Source organism: Takifugu flavidus, chromosome 8 (assembly GCF_003711565.1).
Source record: "Takifugu flavidus isolate HTHZ2018 chromosome 8, ASM371156v2, whole genome shotgun sequence".
NCBI classification, from domain to species: Eukaryota; Metazoa; Chordata; class Actinopteri; order Tetraodontiformes; family Tetraodontidae; genus Takifugu; species Takifugu flavidus.
The window spans coordinates 6,199,213-6,219,113 of record NC_079527.1 but is presented as its reverse complement, the minus strand read 5'-3'; the positions used below and the strand labels follow the sequence as shown (position 1 = coordinate 6,219,113).

The following is a 19,901-nucleotide window of genomic DNA, read 5'->3' as shown; positions in this document are numbered from 1 at the left end:
GCAACACTCTCGTTCAACATGGGGCGTTTTTATACGTATCAGGAAACTCAAAATCAGGAACAGATTGTCCCTGACAAGAATGCTGCAGGATGATGAAGATGGGTGTCGGGTGAGGAGAGCAGGGGCGGGAGAAAGAGGAACGCTTTAATTTGGCCTGACACATCATTCGCCGTCTCGCTTCGAGACGTCTTCATTTGATTAAATAAACCAATGCGCCCTGCTCCGCTCACGTGGCAGCGATGATGTCTTGAGCAGGGCTGCGGATCAAGAGGAATTGCTCACCTGGATTCTTGGCTCGGCGGAGGCCGGAGTCGGCAGAATTACCCGCTTTACGACACGCTGTGCCCGTTCTCCCGGGATGCTCTGCAAATCCAAAGTGTCTGGAAAAAAGATCAAGCGATACGGAAGGTTTAGCCTGGCAGCTCTGTCAGTCAGAGGGGTGCTTGTGGTGAATGGTTCTTCATACCAAAGGATTTAAACCATTGGTGATGAACATTTGGGGCCTTTGTCTGTAAAGTAATCACCTACCCACAGGTTATTAACATGTTGGGACGAAGAGTTGGAAAGGCGACCCTAAAAGGGCACCTAAACAGGCTTCGTTGGTCAGATATTAAAATGGTTTGATGTGAAGGTCGATCTTTTGCACGTCGCTGCTGTTTAGTTGAAGTTTGCGGGTTAATAATCTCCTCCTGGATGTCCACTTTGGCCATTAGCGAGTTGCTAGCGGTTCATTTTCCCATTGATTCCTCCCGCCCTTGTCGGTTCATTAGGGGCTGTCTTGAAATCCTATAGTGCTGCTGCCTCTCCAGGAGGTCAGCCCTAATTAAAGGGACAGTGTTCTACATTAGCCATGCATAGAGCCCAGCCTGTAACAGAATTTCGATCCGTCGAGCCCCGGGGTTAAAGCTGAACCCTTGACCCAAACCGGTACCCCTCTTTTCCCTCACACCGATGCAATGCTGGATTCCTGTCCACTTACACACGTCCTCCCTGAACTCTCCCCAATACAATCATCCTTATTGCAAATTAGGCAGCTCCTGAATAGGACCAGTTCTATTTAGACAATAAATCGAGATGTTAAGACACACCTGCATGTCCATATCACCATGATTTGTCTCTAATATGAGCTTCTCTATTGACTATAAGTGCTTCCTGGAGACCAAACAACCTTGAACTGTGCAGTTAGAAGGTCAGTGTAATTCATTAGTTTTGGATGTCTTTAACTGCTCCCACTAAGACCGGTAATTCTTCCTTGTGAAGTCCTGAAGCTGTGTGTCAGGGGCCATGTTTGTGTTGTTGTAGATCCTCTAAGAACCCATTGTTTGGAGACCTCACAGGTTCCACTTAATCTGTTTTAGCTGCGGATGTTCTGACCCAGGAGCTTTCTTCATGCTCGGTGTGTGTGTGTGTGTGGGGGGGGGGGGTTATCCACGTGCATTCCTCTTCATATAATAATAAATGTGGCGATACGCAGTAAAAGAGTTCATATGTGAGAACCTCTTCTCCGTGTCTTCCTGCTCTTCCTTGTTCCTTCGCCTCTGCCGCCACCTCCACACTCTCCGTGACCACCTCCACATCCACCGCTGGATTCCAAATCGCCGCTCCCAGTCTGATTTATGGTATATTTGGGAAGTAACTGTATACGGTGGCGAGGGAGATAACATCTCCAGGCCCCTGTGAAGGACAGGAACTCTGCGGCGTGCGCTCAATAACGTAAACCGAAGAGGAAAAGAAAGGGCTGGTGCCGTGGCAGAAGAGCCGACCAGTGATAGAGAGCGAGGGGACCCAGCGTTCTCTGGGTGGGGGTAATTGGGACCATGTGGGCCCCCCCCCCCCCCCCCGGTGGAGGGATTAGAGAAGAAACAGAACTCTGTCGGCCACAATATCACTTTTAATTAGATGCACCCAGAGCAAAGGTGCACAGGAGACGAGGAGGGCGAGAGGCTCCTCGGGGCCGGCGGGGACAGGGAGGTGAAAGAAGCGAAGTTTGATCTCCTCCATAATTCTGCACTGTCCTCATTACACAGGGGCGTCGCCGTGACGACCACATCAGGACGATTCGTCTTCATTTCACCAAGGAACTTTTAAAAAACTTTTCACAAACCTTTTAAATGAACACAGCATTAATAATGCTAATTAAAGCACGTGGGTTCTCTTATTGTCGGTGTGTAATTAGTATATCTATAGAAACAGAAACAGATTTCAGTTTAAAAAAACATCCTACCATATCGATATTTTTAACTTTTATGGATGTTATTTCAAAATGTATCTTTAAAATTGTACGAAAATCTAATAAAACAGCATCTTAATTCAAATAGAAATATTTTACCACATACAGAGAAAAAGAAACCTAACCTAATGTCATTTAAAATAATAAAATTAAATTTTGGCCCGAATCAGCTCCTATACTTAAAAAATAATGTATTTAAGGTAATGAGAGTAAAGGGTTGGAGTAAAACATGCAGCGATACTCCAAACCTTGCAGTCGCTTCATCGCACCACCGCCTGTGTGGCTGGACTGATTGATTTAAGTGCCTTGCTCAAAGGCAGCGCTTGTATCACAGACCTACACCACGGTCCTCCTGCACACAACTGTTTAGTTTCTTCATCTCAAAGCGGCAGCTCTGACTCCTTCATTGCTTGGCTGTTGCTATGGTTACTTCTGTTTTGAAAGGGACCATTAAGTTCCTCGCTGAGGCGGCCTTTCATTCCTCCAGATTAGATCATCAGATTAATATAAAACATTCATCCTCTCATGGCTGCATCAAAGGCAACGCAGGTGGGAGCTGCAGCCTTTTCACCTGTGTGCGCGCACACACACACACACACACACACACACACACACACACACACACACACACAGGCCCAGAAATCTTGTCTTCTGTTTATGTAGAAGCCTGCTGAGTGTATCCCAATTGTGTCACATCTTATTTTAAATATTGAAGTTTTTGAAGTCGAAAACATTAAAAAGAAACAGTCATGAATAGTGAAAATATGTTATCTGTCTAAAACAAGGAGTAGGTTTCAGATACACACCTAGATATAGATACCCGGGGGCTAACGGGGACTGTAAGGAAATAAAGACCCTTCAAAATAAAGCAGCAAAGACTGGGGATGCCACAGTGGGAAACTAAAGAAAACCATGAAAACCAGTAGTTGTTCTGTCCAGTGTTTGATGACACGTGCACAGTTTCAGGTTGTGTTCAGGAACACGGGAAACTTTGCTCTTGCTGGGGCCGGACGCTCTCTGGCTCTGAAAGCTGAGCCCGTGTCGGCCCCTGTGAGGTAATTATGTGTTTTTGTTTAGAGTATGTTAACCTCCACATCTGTCTCTCCTCTCTGCACTCCATCTTTCTACCTAACAATATCACCCCCCCACTCTCTCCTCCTCCCCCCACCCCCCACCCCCCATGTTTTTTCCCCTCCTTTCCCTGCTCTGTTCTTTGCAAGTCATCTCCCCCTGGGAAGAGGTGCCTGGGATGCTGGTTCGGCCATACATCTCTGTCAAAATCTCTATGAATAAATTAACCTTTTAAAGATTAGTCCACCCTAATACCTCAGGGTTTTTTTCTTTTCTTTTTTTAAACAGACGAGCGCCGCCCCTCCTCCCCCTCCACACACACCCATACGCCAAGCTCCACCAACTTGGCATTAATGGTGAAATTATAACTTTTGAAGGAGCAGACACGTTCCTTAATGACTCTGAACAAAGATGAAGTAGGAAGCAAATGTGTTAAGTTCATTTAGGCCCAAACCTTAACGATTCTGAAGCGAAGACTTATTTATTCTAATTTATGGCAACATGGTAATCGCCATGGCAATGGCGTTTACTCCGAGCGCGCATATCCAGTCATGCTCTGATGGAAAAATTAGGCCGGTAAAAACAAATCTCATCCAGTCAATACAACATTAATTACCTTTTAATTAAAAAAAAAAAAAAAAACACCCTGCTGTTCTACTGATTTTGACTGATTTTTATGGTGGATGGAAAAAACAAAAACAGTTTATTTTTTAGAAAAAATCTGCACTTTGACTTTGTGATATTATTGAAAAAAGTAAATAATACGCCCACAATAATGGGAATAAATCTGAATTCTCTGACATCTTATTTCTTACACGTATTCTTGCGCCTGCTTTCCAAAGTGACCCGTGTGTGTTGTGTTATGTGTGTTTCCACCTGCCTGAATTAACGTGCACGATGAGTCTTGTTGTCAAACATGAGACACGGTGCCCGAGAGCATCCGAGCTCCTCGTGTTGCTGACAGTGACGCTCACACAGGGTTCAACAGTGCCAGAGCTGCTTTAGGAAATATGAATGAGGCCTGAAGTGCTTATCCGTGTGTCACATGCGTGCACGTAGACACGGCGGTAGCCTCAATGGCCGGTGAAGACTCCCTCCCAGGACGTCGTTTTCCGTCCATGCAGAGAGCAGCTCCAGCGTGTGTACGAGCGTCTCTCTGGTTTGGGTTATTTCGATGGACAGCAGCGCCTGAAAAAGCTCCAAACACCCGTAAGCCCAGCCGCTGAATGGTTCTGTCTGCGGTTCCCTTTACAACCTTTACAACGCGCATGCTAATGCCCCTAAAACGCTTTCAATCCCAAAGTGTTTTTAAACCGATTTTCTTCATTTTTGAGTGAGGGGCTGCAGCCTGTGAAGGCATTTCCTGCCGCTTTTAGAGCAGAGGGAGACATTCTGTCATTGTTCTGGAAACATGCAGAAAGAGAATATAGTTTACTGTATATATTTTTTTAGTTTCCAACGTAACAGTGGCCTCTTGTTGGCGGTGGAGTCAGACCTGTATCCACCTTGGGTTTTAAACAAATCAGGGTAATTATGAAGAACAGGTTTTGAGTTGAAATTCCTTGAAAAATAAACTCCTCTTGACTGAAGGAATATGACATGTATTGGCTGTGTCACTGGTTTTAGGTTTCGCTCTGAGGGCAGGCAGAGGCGTCTCCTGGACTTCCTGAGCTCCGCCATGTGCCAGCTCGCGGAGCGGGAGGACCCGTCTTCCTTTATTTAGTGTTTGTGTGCGCATGTGGACGAGGGGGGTCCGGTCCTCCTGGTCTTCAGTCTTCCCTGTTCGACCTCATCACTCAATCTTCATTTAGGCCCCTGACATGTTTTAGCCAACACTCCTGGGATAATTTACCACGCGTCTGCAAAGCAGTTTGGCAAAGCTTCCAGTAAACGAGCGCCGCTAACCAACACTGCAGCAACGGTTTCATTGAATTTGTTTTATTTAAATCTCTTCCTCCCATTCAACGTAAATGGGAGGAGGAGGTTGTAATGTCTCTATTACCCTAAAAAAACTCCCCCGTCTTATAACTTTAGGCCTGTACAGATGTTCTCCTGAAGTCCCCCCCGGCTTCATCCAGACTTGTGATTGGAGTTTTAAAAAAAAAAAAGCCCAAAAAAACGCCACGCTGACCTTTGCTGCTAATCTACAACAGTTGACAACATGTGGCTCGCTAATACATGAAACACATCCTATGGCGGAAAGGCCAGCGCGGCAGAACACCGGCCAATTATCTTTGCCGGCCTCCAGACAAGTCTGGAGTGCTCTCGAGATTTATGACTTGAATTCCCGCGTCTAATGGTCGAAGTTATTAACTTTTCAAAGTCTGTCTCTCGCACCCTTCCACCCCGACCCCCTCCCTCCCCACCCCCGCGTCCCCCCTCACTTTTGTGTCCGCCCGGGCATTAATTTCAGCCTCTTGATTAACAATAGCCGCGGCCGCTCCGCAGGGGCGGCGAGGGCCTCGCTCGAGTTTTGCGGACTGCGCTTCGGTAACGTTGGGTCCGGATCAGTTTGTGTTATTACCATCTGATGTGTGTTATTATCCAAGCAGAGCTGCGCTCCACATATGCTGCTGCGGACAGCCCAGCGGGGACGAGAACAGTGCTTGCTTTCTCGCAGCAGGAGGCTCCAGAGATCACAGAATGGCCGCACCGGCAGCACCGGCCCACATATGGAAATGCTTGATTTGATATAGTGACATTTTACTCTGCAGAAACGAGAACATGCACGCTCTCCTCCCTTAATCTGCAACCTGCTGCCACGACCACCGTAACCCAGGGAGACGGCGTGTGACATATGACACAGGGTTATTACTAGTGCTGTTAAGTTATTAAATAATTTTCTGCTGTCTGCGCTGGATGGCGTTTGAAGATTACGTCTTTAATGTTCTTAAATGTAACACTACGACCCGGGACAAGTGGATACGTTTCTCCGTTTATATTGTCCATATTGGGATTTTTGTTCATCCTGTTTTCTTTCTGACGTGGTTCATATTGGGATTTCTTCGATGTTCAACCTGCAATTATCAAATTCAACTTTATTTTATTATCTGTGAACACTGATTATTATGGGACCTAAACCCACACCAACAAACAAACATTTCCGACCGACACTTTTGGCCTGCGCTCGGTTTCAGTAAAAGGCATCAAAGCATCAAAGGAGCTGCTACACTTACGCAGCTGTTATGCAATTACATCAAAGAATTATGAGACAGACTAAGAATTGGAGGGAAAACCTCACTGTCGACTCCAGGACTGGTAATCATCCCATTTATGCATTTGTTTAAAAAAAATTGTCGCCACGCTGAATGACTGAAAGAGCGTCGCTGGCCCAAAGCCTGATACGCCCAGAATAAATAGCGGCGAATGCGCGCCAGCACAATCCAACAACAGGCGCCTTTCTTTGTTGCTGGAGTGCTGCAAATGGGGACAAATCTGAACATGGAAAATGCAATTTTATAGCTGGAATTTTAACTCCCTGGATTACATCAAAGGTTACAGCTGTTCTATCATAGATTCAAGCACTTATTCCTGTTAAAATGATGGTTCGAGGTTTTATATAAAGTAGGACGTGCTTAAGATCCCAGCTTTGAGGTGTATTACTGACCAACTACTAAGACAACAATGTATTTCCATACTTTTCTATAAAGTTCATAGAGACTGAGTGAAATCGTGAAATCAGTCTTCATGTGAAATTGTATTGCTGTTAGGGGCTGTGAGAATTTTTCCAACTTTCAGCCACATCTAGATTTGACCCTCTTTTATTGGGGTTGGCTGTTTAAATGTTGCTGAGGGGTCTGCGTCAGCGTCCTGAACCTCTACCAGAGTATCAAGAAGCAGAGCGATACGGTATCAGAAACAAGTCTTTAACGTAAACACTGCCAGTTAGGATTTCCTGAGAGTTTGGGTCATTTTTATGACATCATCAGCCATTTTTAGCCTTTGCTTGTTCGGTGTCAGCAAAAGAGACCCGACCCTTCCATTCTTGATACGATACGACCGTTTTTTTGGGACGGCTTTGTCCTGGAAGCTTCATCAGAGCTGAGCCTGTGTGGCCGCTGCTGAGCAGATTTTTTCTTCTGAGATGTCACCAGGAAAGCAAACAGAACACGTATCTGTTACCTATTACAAAGGCAACCGTGGTTCCACCTAACTGAACAAATGGACCTGTCTAACGTGGGGGGGCTTGGGGGGGTATGCGGCGGGCACAAAGACGTTCTCACTTTCGGAACGCGCCCCAGCTCAGCTCCCGTCCGCTGCAAGGACCAGCAAAGCTGTTCGAATGTTTCCTCCGCCCCAGAGTCCGGGTGAGTTCCCCCTAATCTCGCACTAGTTGAGATCTCAGGAGTCTGTCACCTTCCCTGTCACGCTCGGCTGCCTGCAGCCCATTGGCTGGCAGCAGATTTATTTCTCCTTGTCAGGGCCAATAGCGTTGCGACGAGGCTCGGCCCACTGTTTAGTTACAGTGACAAACATGCTGATTAGAGAGGCCCGGATGATGGATGGCTCCTCGCCAGAGAGCGGCCCAAGTTTTTAGCGGGTCATAATGGGCTTGACACTGCACAGCGCCTCTCTTTCTCCCTTTCTTTCTATCCTCTCCTGGCGGGTAGACTCTCTCCCCACCTCCCCCTCCACAGGTCAAACTCGAGAGGTCAGGAGTTAACGGGCCAGCCTTTGCGCATTGCCAGCAAATCAAAATGACCCTGTTTGGAGTCATATTTGTAGATACTCCATCATGATCATTGCCACCGTGACACCTCTATTCCCTTCTTCCCTGTAGCCTTTTCTCCTATGACCATGAGCTCCCACACTGGTAAATAAATGGGTACACAACCTGGCTCGGTTATTTAAGCCACCAAACCTCCTCGCCTCAGTTCAGCATTGGTGAATTCGTACAAAGCGCGCACTCAAAGCCATAAACACTCACTCCCACCTTTAATGCAGTTGTTCGTATGGTGTATTGAGTTTATTTGGAGCAATTGGACGGAGGGTGTAGCCCCTGGAGTGTGTCGAGGGCTGTTTGCTGTTGAGTAATGCTTGAGCGAGTGAAAATATAGCTTTAACGCTCAATCTGCTTGGATGTCTGCAGAAGTCGGCGCGCTAACGCCTTGACCTTGACCGGCTACCTGGAGCCCACGACTTGCACAGAACGCCACTTCAAAGTGCAGGTGGACTAACCTGTTAACGACAGCTGCTAATTAAAGAGACTAAGCAGCCGACTGTTTCGGCCAAAGCTAATATGGAGCATTATGCACGGCTGCGTATGGGCCAGATGTTTAACCTGCCAGGTGAGGCTTTCTTTAGAAACGTGTCAGCCACTCAGAAGTGAGGAGATGGTCCTGAATGGATATTGTGGTCTTCAGGAACCAGGGGGCACATTCTCCCGGAACTTTGGGACGTTTTGCCCCGGAGGCCAAGCGTGTGTGCGTGAGTGTGCATGCATGTGCGAGACGCGGAGGCGGGCTGGGAGAGCGCCGAGCGAGACGGCACCTCATTTGTATTCTTTTCGAAACAGATGCTCGGGCCGCATTAACGACTTCTAACTAAAACATTCATAAAGTGTTATTGGATTTTTAGCAGCGGGGTTAAGAAGCGTGACCTCGGAGGTCCGGAGGTTGCCGGCTCTTCTCTCTTTAACACTCCCTGGTGTCCTCCTCCCCTCTCTTCCTTGCCCTCTCATTTCAATGCGCCGGTGACATCACCGCAGCTCCACTTCAAATTGGATGCAGAGAGTGAGAAGTTCAGCGGTAGCCCTGGGCGGTGAATATTTTCCATTTATTTGTTTATTTTTGACATAAAAGGGATCCAATACATTACAGGTTAAGTAATAAGTAATCAAATTAGTCCCGTCTGTGTGTATGCATACCTCACTCATGATGATGCCTTAGATGTGCTTCAGTGGAATCCCCCTCAGACATAAATGATCCAAACGTACGATATATAGGGTAGACAAAATAAAAACAACGCTATTGCAAAACCACGTGAAGCTTGAAACCGCCGACACACAATATGGGGGGCAATACAAGCAGCCCACATTTGCACAGTTGCTGAGACAAATTGAGAATTCAGACCGATTCAACTTTTATTTTGACTGCACATTTCACATCCAAGTTGTTGCAGTTGTTGTGCGCAAATTCAATTTATACGATCACAGAGGATTAAAGAAAATAATGGTTAAGCTTTCTTGTGTTTGAAAGGGTTACTCATCAACATAAAGTGATTATGACACACTTACAAAAGGAATCCTCTCAAATGCAGAATGGTTATTTGAAAAAACAAAACATGTTTGCATGGCTGTAGACATGTGGCCAAACTTCAGTGAAGGGACCACTTGCTGTATGCCAAATAGCATAGCCTCCGATCAGCCTACTGGGAGAAACGGGAGAAATCCAACCATTTCTCCTGGTTTCCCAGTGCTCATAATTATGCACCAAAATTGCAATTCTACTGGAACATGTAGAGGCAGTAACGAGCACCGTCATCAACATTTTAATGACGATCAATGACACACAGGAAGAAAGTAGGAAGCTAAATGTTAGCTGTGGTGACGAGGCTGCGCCCCCTGGTGGACAGGCTGTTTTGTATCCCCACCGGCATTCGATATGTTGGTTTGGGGCGCTTCTGGATGTGAAAGGAGCTTAAATGAGCCTTCAGTCTCATTTTTACTACATCCACAGTTGGCTTGTGGTCAGTGTGAAGCTGAAGTGAGACACCATTACTTTTCTCCCACTGCATTTAATAGACCAGTATGAGTCACCTCATTCCTCTGCCTGCCCCCTTAGTGGCTGAAACTGTCCATGAGCTCGTGTGTGCACATGTGGTTAGCATGGCGCTCCCGCATGCGCATGCACGGCGAACAACGAGGCCTCCAGAGAAACTCAGGAAACCCGAGGCCCCGGTGCCTCCAGACGACATGTGTATGCGTTTTCCGTGTGTTTTGTGTGTTCGAGGCCACTTTATGTGTTAACAGCTCTCAGCCTTTGGCCCGGAGGTAAGGAGGCCGTGTAAAGAGTAGCTCATACTCACACAGTTATTTGCACAATGTATATCACATTACGCAGCCTTACGCGTTCTGAAAGGAGCTCGCGCTCCCACTGGTGGTCCTGATCCACTCCTCGTCCTCGGCGCCAACGCCGCGCTTTCAGAACTAAATGCAGTTGCATCGTAGGCGGGCTATTTGTCTGCCGTCACCAGCTCTCTGCAATATCATCACAGGAAATGGATCAGGCTGTCGATCTAGTGGATCGCCGCGAGGGGCTGGCCCCCGCAGCGCCGCAAGTGTAATCTGCTGAGAACGAACGTGCTAAGCCACCATGAAATAGAGGTCGGGTTTGGATGCCAGGCCCAGTTTGTCTTGTCACCCTGCCAAACCATGTGTATAAGCCAGAAGGATAGCCGCTACTCGCTCTGCTCCCGTCCGTCTTTAACTAAAGCGAGCAACCAGCAGGAGCAACCTACCAGCCGGACCCCACAGTCTGAGCCGAGCTCCCAAACTTACTGGCAATGAAAAAAGTCGCTACCCGTGTACATCGTCTGTGTATATTAAAGCTTCGGGGGTCACTATGGAGACAAAATACTTTTGGCATGATGCAGTTGTTGTGCTGTAAGCGGATTCCTGCTGAAATGGATGTCCTGGGCGGCTGAGGAGATGCAGCCCGGAGTCTGCTCATTAAAGCGGCCACCCATGCAATAAACACATTAAATAAACCACAGATTAGAAAAAGCTGTCTCTTTAGTCTCGCGGCGAAGAAATTGCGCTGCCCGTTCTCAGATGGATTTGATGGCTCCTAATGGTGTCTACAATGCTAAACTATGGTTTATTGGTCTGTTTCAGTCCGAACGTAAAGCCATTCGCGGCGGCCAGAATAGCCCATAAAAGTTGGGCCAGTCCTTAATTATGTGCCGGCCCTGGAATATTAACTATTTCAAAAAGTGCCAGCATTGCTTTATATTTGATATCTCGCCTACTTAGTGGTAATTAGCATAAGAGAGTCAATAACTGGTCACCCGCGCTCAAATTTACCTCTTCGCGGACCTACACTGATGACTGGCTGCACCCACATTTTTATTTCTTAATGGGCCGAGTTCAACGTGGACGGGCGGGGGAGGGGCATCCCTCACCGCACAACTCAAGGTGATGAACTTTATTTCACTTCAGAATTACACGCTTGGAAGTGGAATGATTGGCATAATTGTCCCACGTTCACATATGGCTCGTATCCACGGCGCGGCAGCACCCTGTATCAAAGAGGACTGCGTAATCACCGTAATTACGATTGAGGATGCAATTACACATATTATTGCCTTATTAGTGTTGATTTTGTTTTGCGCTCTCTCTCTCAAAGGAGGAAGAGAAGGTAAAGGGCCATGCCGTACGTGAGCGCTATTACACCTTTTTTTTTTAACTGCTTTGCTAGGTGTGGTTAATTCTTAGCCTCGCCTGACACGGCTTCCTCGGTCTCTTCCTTAAGGTTAATATCTTTAATAAAAGGTAATATGCGGGAAAGCCAACACTCTCCGGGTATGTCCCACAAGACTCCATTACAATTTTCACCGGACCTGGCCTTTCTCTGTCTCTTTTTTCAGTGTGTGTGTGTGTGTGTGTGTGTGTGTGACGAGCGGTAAATTGCTTTCTTATGGTGGAAGTTCATTCAGCAGAAGGCCTTGTGTTGTTTGTCTGACCTGCTTTGATTTAAACTTTCTGGCTGTGGCCCGGGGTCTGCTCCAAAATACAGTGAGATAATACGCACCCGGACCCCCCCCCCCCCAAAAAAAAAAAAGCCTTATCACCTTTACCCATCATCTCACCGCCTCTCTTCTTGTGGGTCTCTCATGTCGGCCAAATTTGGCCCCCGAAGAGGGCTGTTTTGTTTCTGACTCTCTCGCTGGCGCTCGCCCAGACGCTCTGAGCTTTGTCAGGCCGCCTTTACGGCGTTCATGAAAATTGCAAAGGCTTCTTCCTCTCCATACGTTCTCGACTCTTCTCACCATCAGGGTGCATTTGCTCGACGTGTAATCTCGTGTAAATGACACACACACATATACGTGCGGTTTCACTGGGCTTATTAGATCCTCCGTGTCTCCGTGTGTGTGTGAGGGAATGAGTCCAGAGAGATGTGCACGGAAGCGTAAAGGGAACATACCTCGTGCGCAGCCACGGCGGAAGCCTCGGGCCATGTTTGCACTGGGTGACAATAAGCCCTTTTATTCTGCTTCTGCCTTCACCGATGTTTTGATTTCTACTTAAAGTTTTATGTCAGTGCCCTCCCTCAAGGGTGCCATTACCTTGTATGCTAATAGAGCTATGCATATTCTATTACTGCTGTCAGGGCAAGATAAGGGACACATTCAGCAAAGGAACACTTAGGGGCCAATGAACCCAGCAAGGGGTCCCGCCGCCGCTGCGTTATCAGTCATCTTCACATATGAACGGAGCTGGCTCATGGGCCCTCTCTTTCTCCCGGCTAATGGCTAAAGACTGTCTTCCGTAATAATCAGTCACCGGGAAACCGCTCGATCTCTATCTCACACACGCCCGGACCAGACGCGGGCGGCCGCGTGCTCGCGCGGCAGTGCAAAACCGCGCGCAGCTGCAGCCTCGATCCGAAAACCGACCGCAAAGAATGCAAGAGCGGGGCAATAACACTAACACTGTCACACGGAGACAAACACGTCTCATTTGGGGTCAGTTTGGATGGGGCTAAGTAGGTCTTTATTTTCAGACTGACTGAAGTCTTCTCTCCCGCATAATGGTAATGAAGCCATATGGTATGTGGAATTGGATTACTAACAAATGTTCCATACCACCATCTTCCCTCTGGCTTTCTTTTTTTTTGTCCCAATTCCCCCCCGCTCTCTCCCTCTGTCTTCCCCCTCCTCTCTTTCTGCCCTGTGTCGCTGTCCTCCAATAAAGCAGCCATTTCAAATTGGAACAGCATGTTGTCAAGGAGGGCGCACCTCATTTATAAGATTAAATTAAAAGCCAGCCATGCTTGGATGGCATTTTGTGATGATGACGATGATGACGATGATGGTGGTGATGATGATGATGGTGGTGGTGAGGAGGAAAGGAACCCTTTCAGCTGCACATAATCATTTTCCTGTCATGTGATTTGCTGGTTCCAGGCGGTGACACCTTCTTCCTGTCACCTGCCAGGATGTGTCAAATGCCCCACCTGAAACCCTAAAACAAATGTATCCAAGGCTACAAAGTTTTTTTTCTGGGAGGTTCTGGGAGCCTTTTTAAACACGTGTTGTAAAGTAGCCGAACATTGGTGCTGTGTCACAGATGCGGCCTGAGTGGTATATCACGCTCTGGACTAAAAGGGCCTTTCAGATGATGGAGGCAAATTTCATTCTGCTCCCTACCTAAAAACAGATGAACTTTTATTGAAAACGTGGAAGCGATTAGTTTAAGGGGCGTCTTTTAGTGTAATTCCCAAATGAAATGAGCAGACCCTGTATTTATGAAGCCCATAGCACAAAGAAGGGAGCTCTTAATGAGGCAATTAAGCCGAGGGGTCGCGAGACTTTGATCCAGAGTGCTGTGATTTTTAAAAAAACATCGCGCAGTGATACATACTCATAACTCAGGGCCCTTAATTGTGCTTAATTTGTTTGGAATAGGAATGTGCTTTCAATTACAGTGTGGATTCGGGCCTGTGTGTTTAAAAGTGGCTGTCAGGGAAAATTAAGAAGCAGTTTGTTTCCCCTCCCACGTCACTGTTTTTTATCACGGCTACAGACGCAGAGACAGATAGACAGATGAAGAGAGCAAACAGAAGGTAGGGAGAGGTAATTAGGCAAAAACAGACCCCTCAGAAGAAGCCATGGGTGGATGGATGGTTAAACAAGGCAGACGAGGAAACTGGCCAAGGAAAGTCTCCTCTTTAAATACTTGTGTCTGGCTGTGCGGCGGCAACAGATGCTCTAACAACAACACAATTGTGCTCACCATGGCAACTGGTTCACTGGTCTGTCTGCCTGCCTGCCTGCCTGCCTGCCTGCCTGCCTGCCTGCCTGCCTGCCTGCCTGCCTGCCTGCCTGCCTGCCTGCCTGCCTGCCTGCCTGTCTGTTGTAATATTCTTGTCTGTCTGCTCTCCTGTAGCCTCAAATCTTTCCTAGTTGCTGCAGCACTGCTGGTAGTCTTCTGGAATAGAACTGGGGTCCATTTGGGACCAACAGATCTATGGATTGAAATGAAAAACACAGTATGTCACTTATTTTCATCATCGCCATCAAATATTGATGAAGATTAATAACGATCATCACGGCAACAGTGTCCCATTCTGCAACTTTTACAGGATTTAATGCTGATAACATCTTGGTGCCAGATACAGCCACCGTGCACATCCAGGCCTGTTTCCATGCTCTACTGACATAATATCCATCAAATGTTAGCAGCCCCTTTTAAACAAACATATATGATTGTTGTATATGTATTTAAGCACAAGCTGATGTGTTGTGTGTGTGCGCCATGCAGCCGTTTTCGGCCCATTTTACAGCAGCACGGTAGCAAATTCATCGAAGAGAAGGTTTTTTAAGAAAGGTTCATAAGAAAATGTGAAGTCACAGATCACAAAACCAAAAACTTGGCACGTTTGTAACAACGTACAAAAACAGGAAACCATCTAATTATACAGCCTGGTTCAACGTAGCAGGAGGAGAAAACGCCACATCATTAAGCAACTTCATGCTTCACTGATGCTGCGTAAGATTCCCACACCGGGGGGATTAAAACAGCTCCACAGACAGGAGAAGACCCTGACTCAGCAGCGTGGAAGGCAGCTACCTCCACCACTGTACCACCATCCCCTCCGGGCTTGCCTTGGCTGCAGAGGAAGGCTGGAACCAACGGTCCATTTGCTGGGATTTATGTAGCCATGTTGATGGGAGGACATGTTGAAAGACTAGAAGCAGCCCCGAAAACTCAATTTTCAGCTCCTCGGGTGAGCTGCAGATTCAGTATTTTCACATCCGTCTTGGTATTAAAAATTTCACCTCACAACTCCTCGAATAAATCTCGATTTCTGGCTTCCGCTCGCCGAATATCGCCCATCTCCTTGCATCAGTCTCTTCACCACGTCTCAGGTGTTCCTGCTCAGCAGCCCCTATTTTCCCCAACAAGTGTCAGCTTGTTAAGGTGATGAATAGGTTTTGTCTTGCTAATTTATTACTCTTGACCCGAGTGCTCTCGGCCCACGAGTGTGTCTGAGTCACAGCCCGAGACCGAGAGAGAGAGACGGTAAAAGATGGGGAGAGAAAAACGTCTGACAGGCAGATGGCCCCTCTCCTCGTCTCCCGAGGTCTTCCACTTCACAGTCCATTACACCCGTCCCTTCCTATCAGCCTGCTGCCTGTCATTCTCCTCTCTGCTCTCATCCCCGTGCGCTTGTCTGCGCTGCCGGCTGCATGTCGAGTGTCAGGTGCAATCTCAGCCGACTGATCTGTTGTGGCATGTGTGAGAGTGTAAAACTAGCAAAGCAATGTGGCCCGCTCCCTCCACGCCGCCCTCTCTGTTCTGGGGCTGTCTGCATTGCCAAAGCTAATGGTTGTTAAGAGGAAAGCACCCCCGTTGCCCCCCTGCAGTCTCAAAGGAGCCATCACTGTGATAGTCCGACATCCAGGCCGCAAGGGACAGAAAACCTGACTCCAGTGTCAGATCGACGTTGCTGGGGAGTACCAAGCTGCTCTGCAGGTCATTCAATCCAACTGGAAATGCTAATCTAAATACATCTCTTGGCAACTGCAGGATAAAGACGTTTGGGAGGAATGCGGGGGAGGGAGGGGGCATCCTGTAGAAGCTGAGGGAGTCGGTCCAAACACAACTTTAGCAGAAGTAGCTCCTTCTTGATATGGTCATGTCACGAGAACATTGAGAAATTTACATCGTGGAAGCACCATTTTGGGCTCGAAGCCCCGTTTTCTCTGTGACATACAGTAACATAAAGAAGCTGCAGCCTCGCGACATCTTCCAACAGCCTTGAGGACAACGCCAGGCTTCTCTGTCATCCATTCTGCTTCCTAATCAGGGTCTCGAGGCTCCATTGCAGCAGTCACTGGCAGGAATACAGCCTGGACAGGTCACCAGTCCATTACAGGACACACACTCACACACACCTGGGGGCAGCTCAGTCTCTCCATAACATGTCCAGAGAAGAAAATCTCACCAGGAATTGTTCGTCTACTAGACACTAGAAACAGCCACGTGTACGTGTACGTGCACACACTCACAGTCACACACACACCTCTCCTCCCTTGATCAATGGATGTTAAAGATTTGCCAGCTAAGCACAAATGCCAGGACTGTTTCCTGCTTCTTAATCTGTCGCCTTTGTTGTATGAGTAAACCTGGCCTCTCCAAAAAAAACGGGGGACCTTTAATTAGCTTGAATAATGGCCGTGCATGTGTGGATTTAATCCCTTTGGCCGGCTCTGCTCCGTTAATGGTTTCCTTGTCACTCAGGACGCACTGTATAAAAGCCCCCTCTGCTTTTCACTCCCAACACCTTCCTTTCTTCTCCGTCCGTCCTGCAGCAGCCAGCCGCTGGCAGATCCTTCGCTCCTTGCTCCCGCTGACCACCTCAGACCCTTTTCTCTCTTCCCTCCCGCCATCCTTTGTCTCTCTCCTGAGACCTGCAACCGCGATGAATTTAACCCTTTGTCTTCTTTGGGTTTTTCCACTTCTGACTTGTTTTGAAAGCCTTTTTAATCCAAACTAAAGGTTAGTGGGCTGAAATGTTGCACCGCTAACATTAGCAAGCAAGCGGCTCCCCTCCTGCAGGGAAGCCTCTCCCCTAACGCAGTCGTTGAGACGTTGGGCATAAATCTTTTAAATTATAAATCAATAAATAGTTAATACAATAATAGGGCTCTTTATAAATATTTAAGCGTGAGGCGACAGCAGGGTCGGGGCTGCGCGCACTCCTGACTGCACACGGCAACACTGGCGCATTGTGCACTCGGATCAGACACAATGGTCTGTTTAAAGCTGAACAATTGATGTGTGTTCCAGCTGTGTTTGAGCTGACATGAAATAAGAGCATCCACTGTCCGATGTGCTAAAGTGGCGCCCATAGGAGCGGCGTCTATTTCACAACACGCTGGCAAATGTTTTCTCTCCTCCCATCTGCCTGTTTATCCTCCCGACCCTCTATCTCCCCCGACAGGCCTGACATCGTTCCCCCGTCTCCATTGAGAGCTAATTTGCCGGAACGTTCCCGCTGCACACTGTGATCACCCGGTGAATACCCCCATAATTCTCTCTGCTTCTGCCTTTCCCGATCATCCGGCGATGGGAACGACACCGAAGGGCTGACAGTTCAATTTAGCCGTAACGGATGGCAGCTATCACGCCGCCGCCCGGGCGCCGGCCCTTTTCCTGTTGATTTTTATGTTTACCAAGAGAGGGATGCTTCAGGAGCGTGCTCACCCCCCCCTCCAGACTTCATCGGGGCCTCCTGCTTCTCCTCCTCCTCATCATCGCCGGTCCTCTGGGGAGCGATGCCGCAGCGTGTTGATGTGACCCTACATGCTCTTCTCCTCTGTGTACTTATCAAGCAAATTATTCCCCCATTCCCTCCCCCTCCTCTTCTCATCTCTGCGTTCTTCAGAGTGCAGGAGTTATTGATCTATATCTTTGGTCACGATGCCTCAGCTTGCTGTCGTTAGCCCCTCAGCGTGCCACTGATATGACTCCCCCTCCTCCTCCTCCTCCTCTCTTCCCCTAAATGATTTTCTCCTTCCTCTCGCCTCTCTCCCATTATCCAGCTGCGCTTTACACGATAAATCCGGCCGGTCATTACATCCATCAAAAGCTAATGATCGTCATCTTTTTTCCTCCACTCCTGTCACTGCCGCCTCGCCCGCTTTGCATACATACAGAAATGCACGTGTGTTTTTAGGGGTTAGCAGTTTCATCGCAGCACTTTTGCAAAGACCCGCTGACATTTTATTCGGATCTTTTTGAGATTCAAAGCTAAATTCAAGGGAATTAAATGGCAGGAGGACCTGTATGCACGTCTGTTTATTTTTACAAAACCATATAAAAATGGCCAAAAAAGGAAAACTTTTGCAGCTTTGCTTTGCTAGCCAGGCAACGGCAGCATCTACTGTAGGTTACGTAGCATATGTGTTATTACCATGATAGTGAGCCTGAATAACTGCTCTGTATGGTTAAACATCGGATCATATATATATATACTGTATGTGTGTGTATATACTGTATATCTGTATATCTGTTAGCTAGTAGCTGTTATGCTGTTATGCTCCCACACACTGAGACAGTCAGCAAACTTCACAGAAAATAATTCCTGGTCCCTTAATATGCTGCTGTGCATCATCACTGTGCTAATAAACCACAATAAAGGCAAAATACAGACTTATTAATTCCTCAGCTTCATTTTCTATATGTCCCAAACCTGCAGATCAATTATAATGTACACACTGTGTATATGCTCACCGTATGCTGAGATAGCCCTACAGGGAGGGGGATGTCTGGCTAACAAGCTTGGAATAACGTGAGAATGCCCGAACTGAAGAACCAACAACCACTGCAGGCCAAATCCCAGAAAATGACTCAGAAACCAAATGTGCAATATTTTGAGCTTCTAGTTTGTGGAGCTGTAACATCCCTCTATATTGTTCTCTGCTGGGATGAGATTGGTGGCGAGACACCCAAAGTCTGAATTCCTCCCTGACATAAACCCCCATAGATTTCAATATCCCCTAGGTGTGGAAGACAGAGCTCCCCTACCTTCAAAAAGTCCAATTTAACTGCTGGTACTGAGGCGATACACCGGTGGGCACACAGGGCGACCTGGGTTTCGCACCACAATTGGATCTAATCAGGATCTGATTCAGATACAGGCAGGCTGCCATGTGCGAAAGGCCTCTAGCTGCTTACCAATCAGCCAGCTAGCAGGGAGAAGAGACACCGAGCACTTCAGAGAGCTCGAATCACTAAAATAGAACAGCAACTTTCAGGATAACAAGGTCCTTTTCTTCCACCTGCAGGGTGGTCTTGACACTTGCAAGGTCCACCTGAAATCAAATCATTCAGGAAATCATGTTTTTTCCCCATCTCTTTCTTTTCTCTCTTTCACAATGCACAATTTTTATATCTTGGTATCTTTTGTACATCCCATTGCTTAGAAAATAATAAATCCATTCCTTCAATCATGATGTCTTTTTTCAAGAAGCTAAAATGGAATGTGACAGTATTCAAGATGCTTCTCAGCCAGACTAATGAGACGAACGCTAACGATACGCTGTGATCGCAGCGCTCACAGGTCAACGGGTCGAGGGCGTGTCCATCAGGCGACTGTTATTCCGAAGAAAGTTAACCAAAACTCAGGATTCACTCTCAGCATTTTTAATTTGATTTGCTCGTCCAGCAGGTTCTGTTCAACTCGCGAGGCTAAATTGACCTGGGCATCGTTGAGCAATCCTGGAAACACTCTGGCTTAGATTAAGAAAACTTTAAAAATACTTTAGCTTTTTTGAATGACACCTAGCATAGAGGGATGTAAATATACACACTGTTGAAAAGCGACGTGAAAATCTGGCTCAGTAAAAATCCATCCTGTAGTTTGGCAGGGCT

General features: G+C 47.3%; 1 long non-coding RNA gene across 1 annotated transcript; it reads left to right on the top strand.

The window, feature by feature from the left end:
• Positions 1 to 17,931: 17,931 nt before the first annotated feature.
• On the top strand, positions 17,932 to 18,684 carry LOC130530197 (uncharacterized). The gene is made up of 2 exons (XR_008951765.1): positions 17,932 to 18,510; positions 18,591 to 18,684. It is a non-coding gene; the product is annotated as an uncharacterized LOC130530197 (long non-coding RNA).
• Positions 18,685 to 19,901: the final 1,217 nt, after the last annotated feature.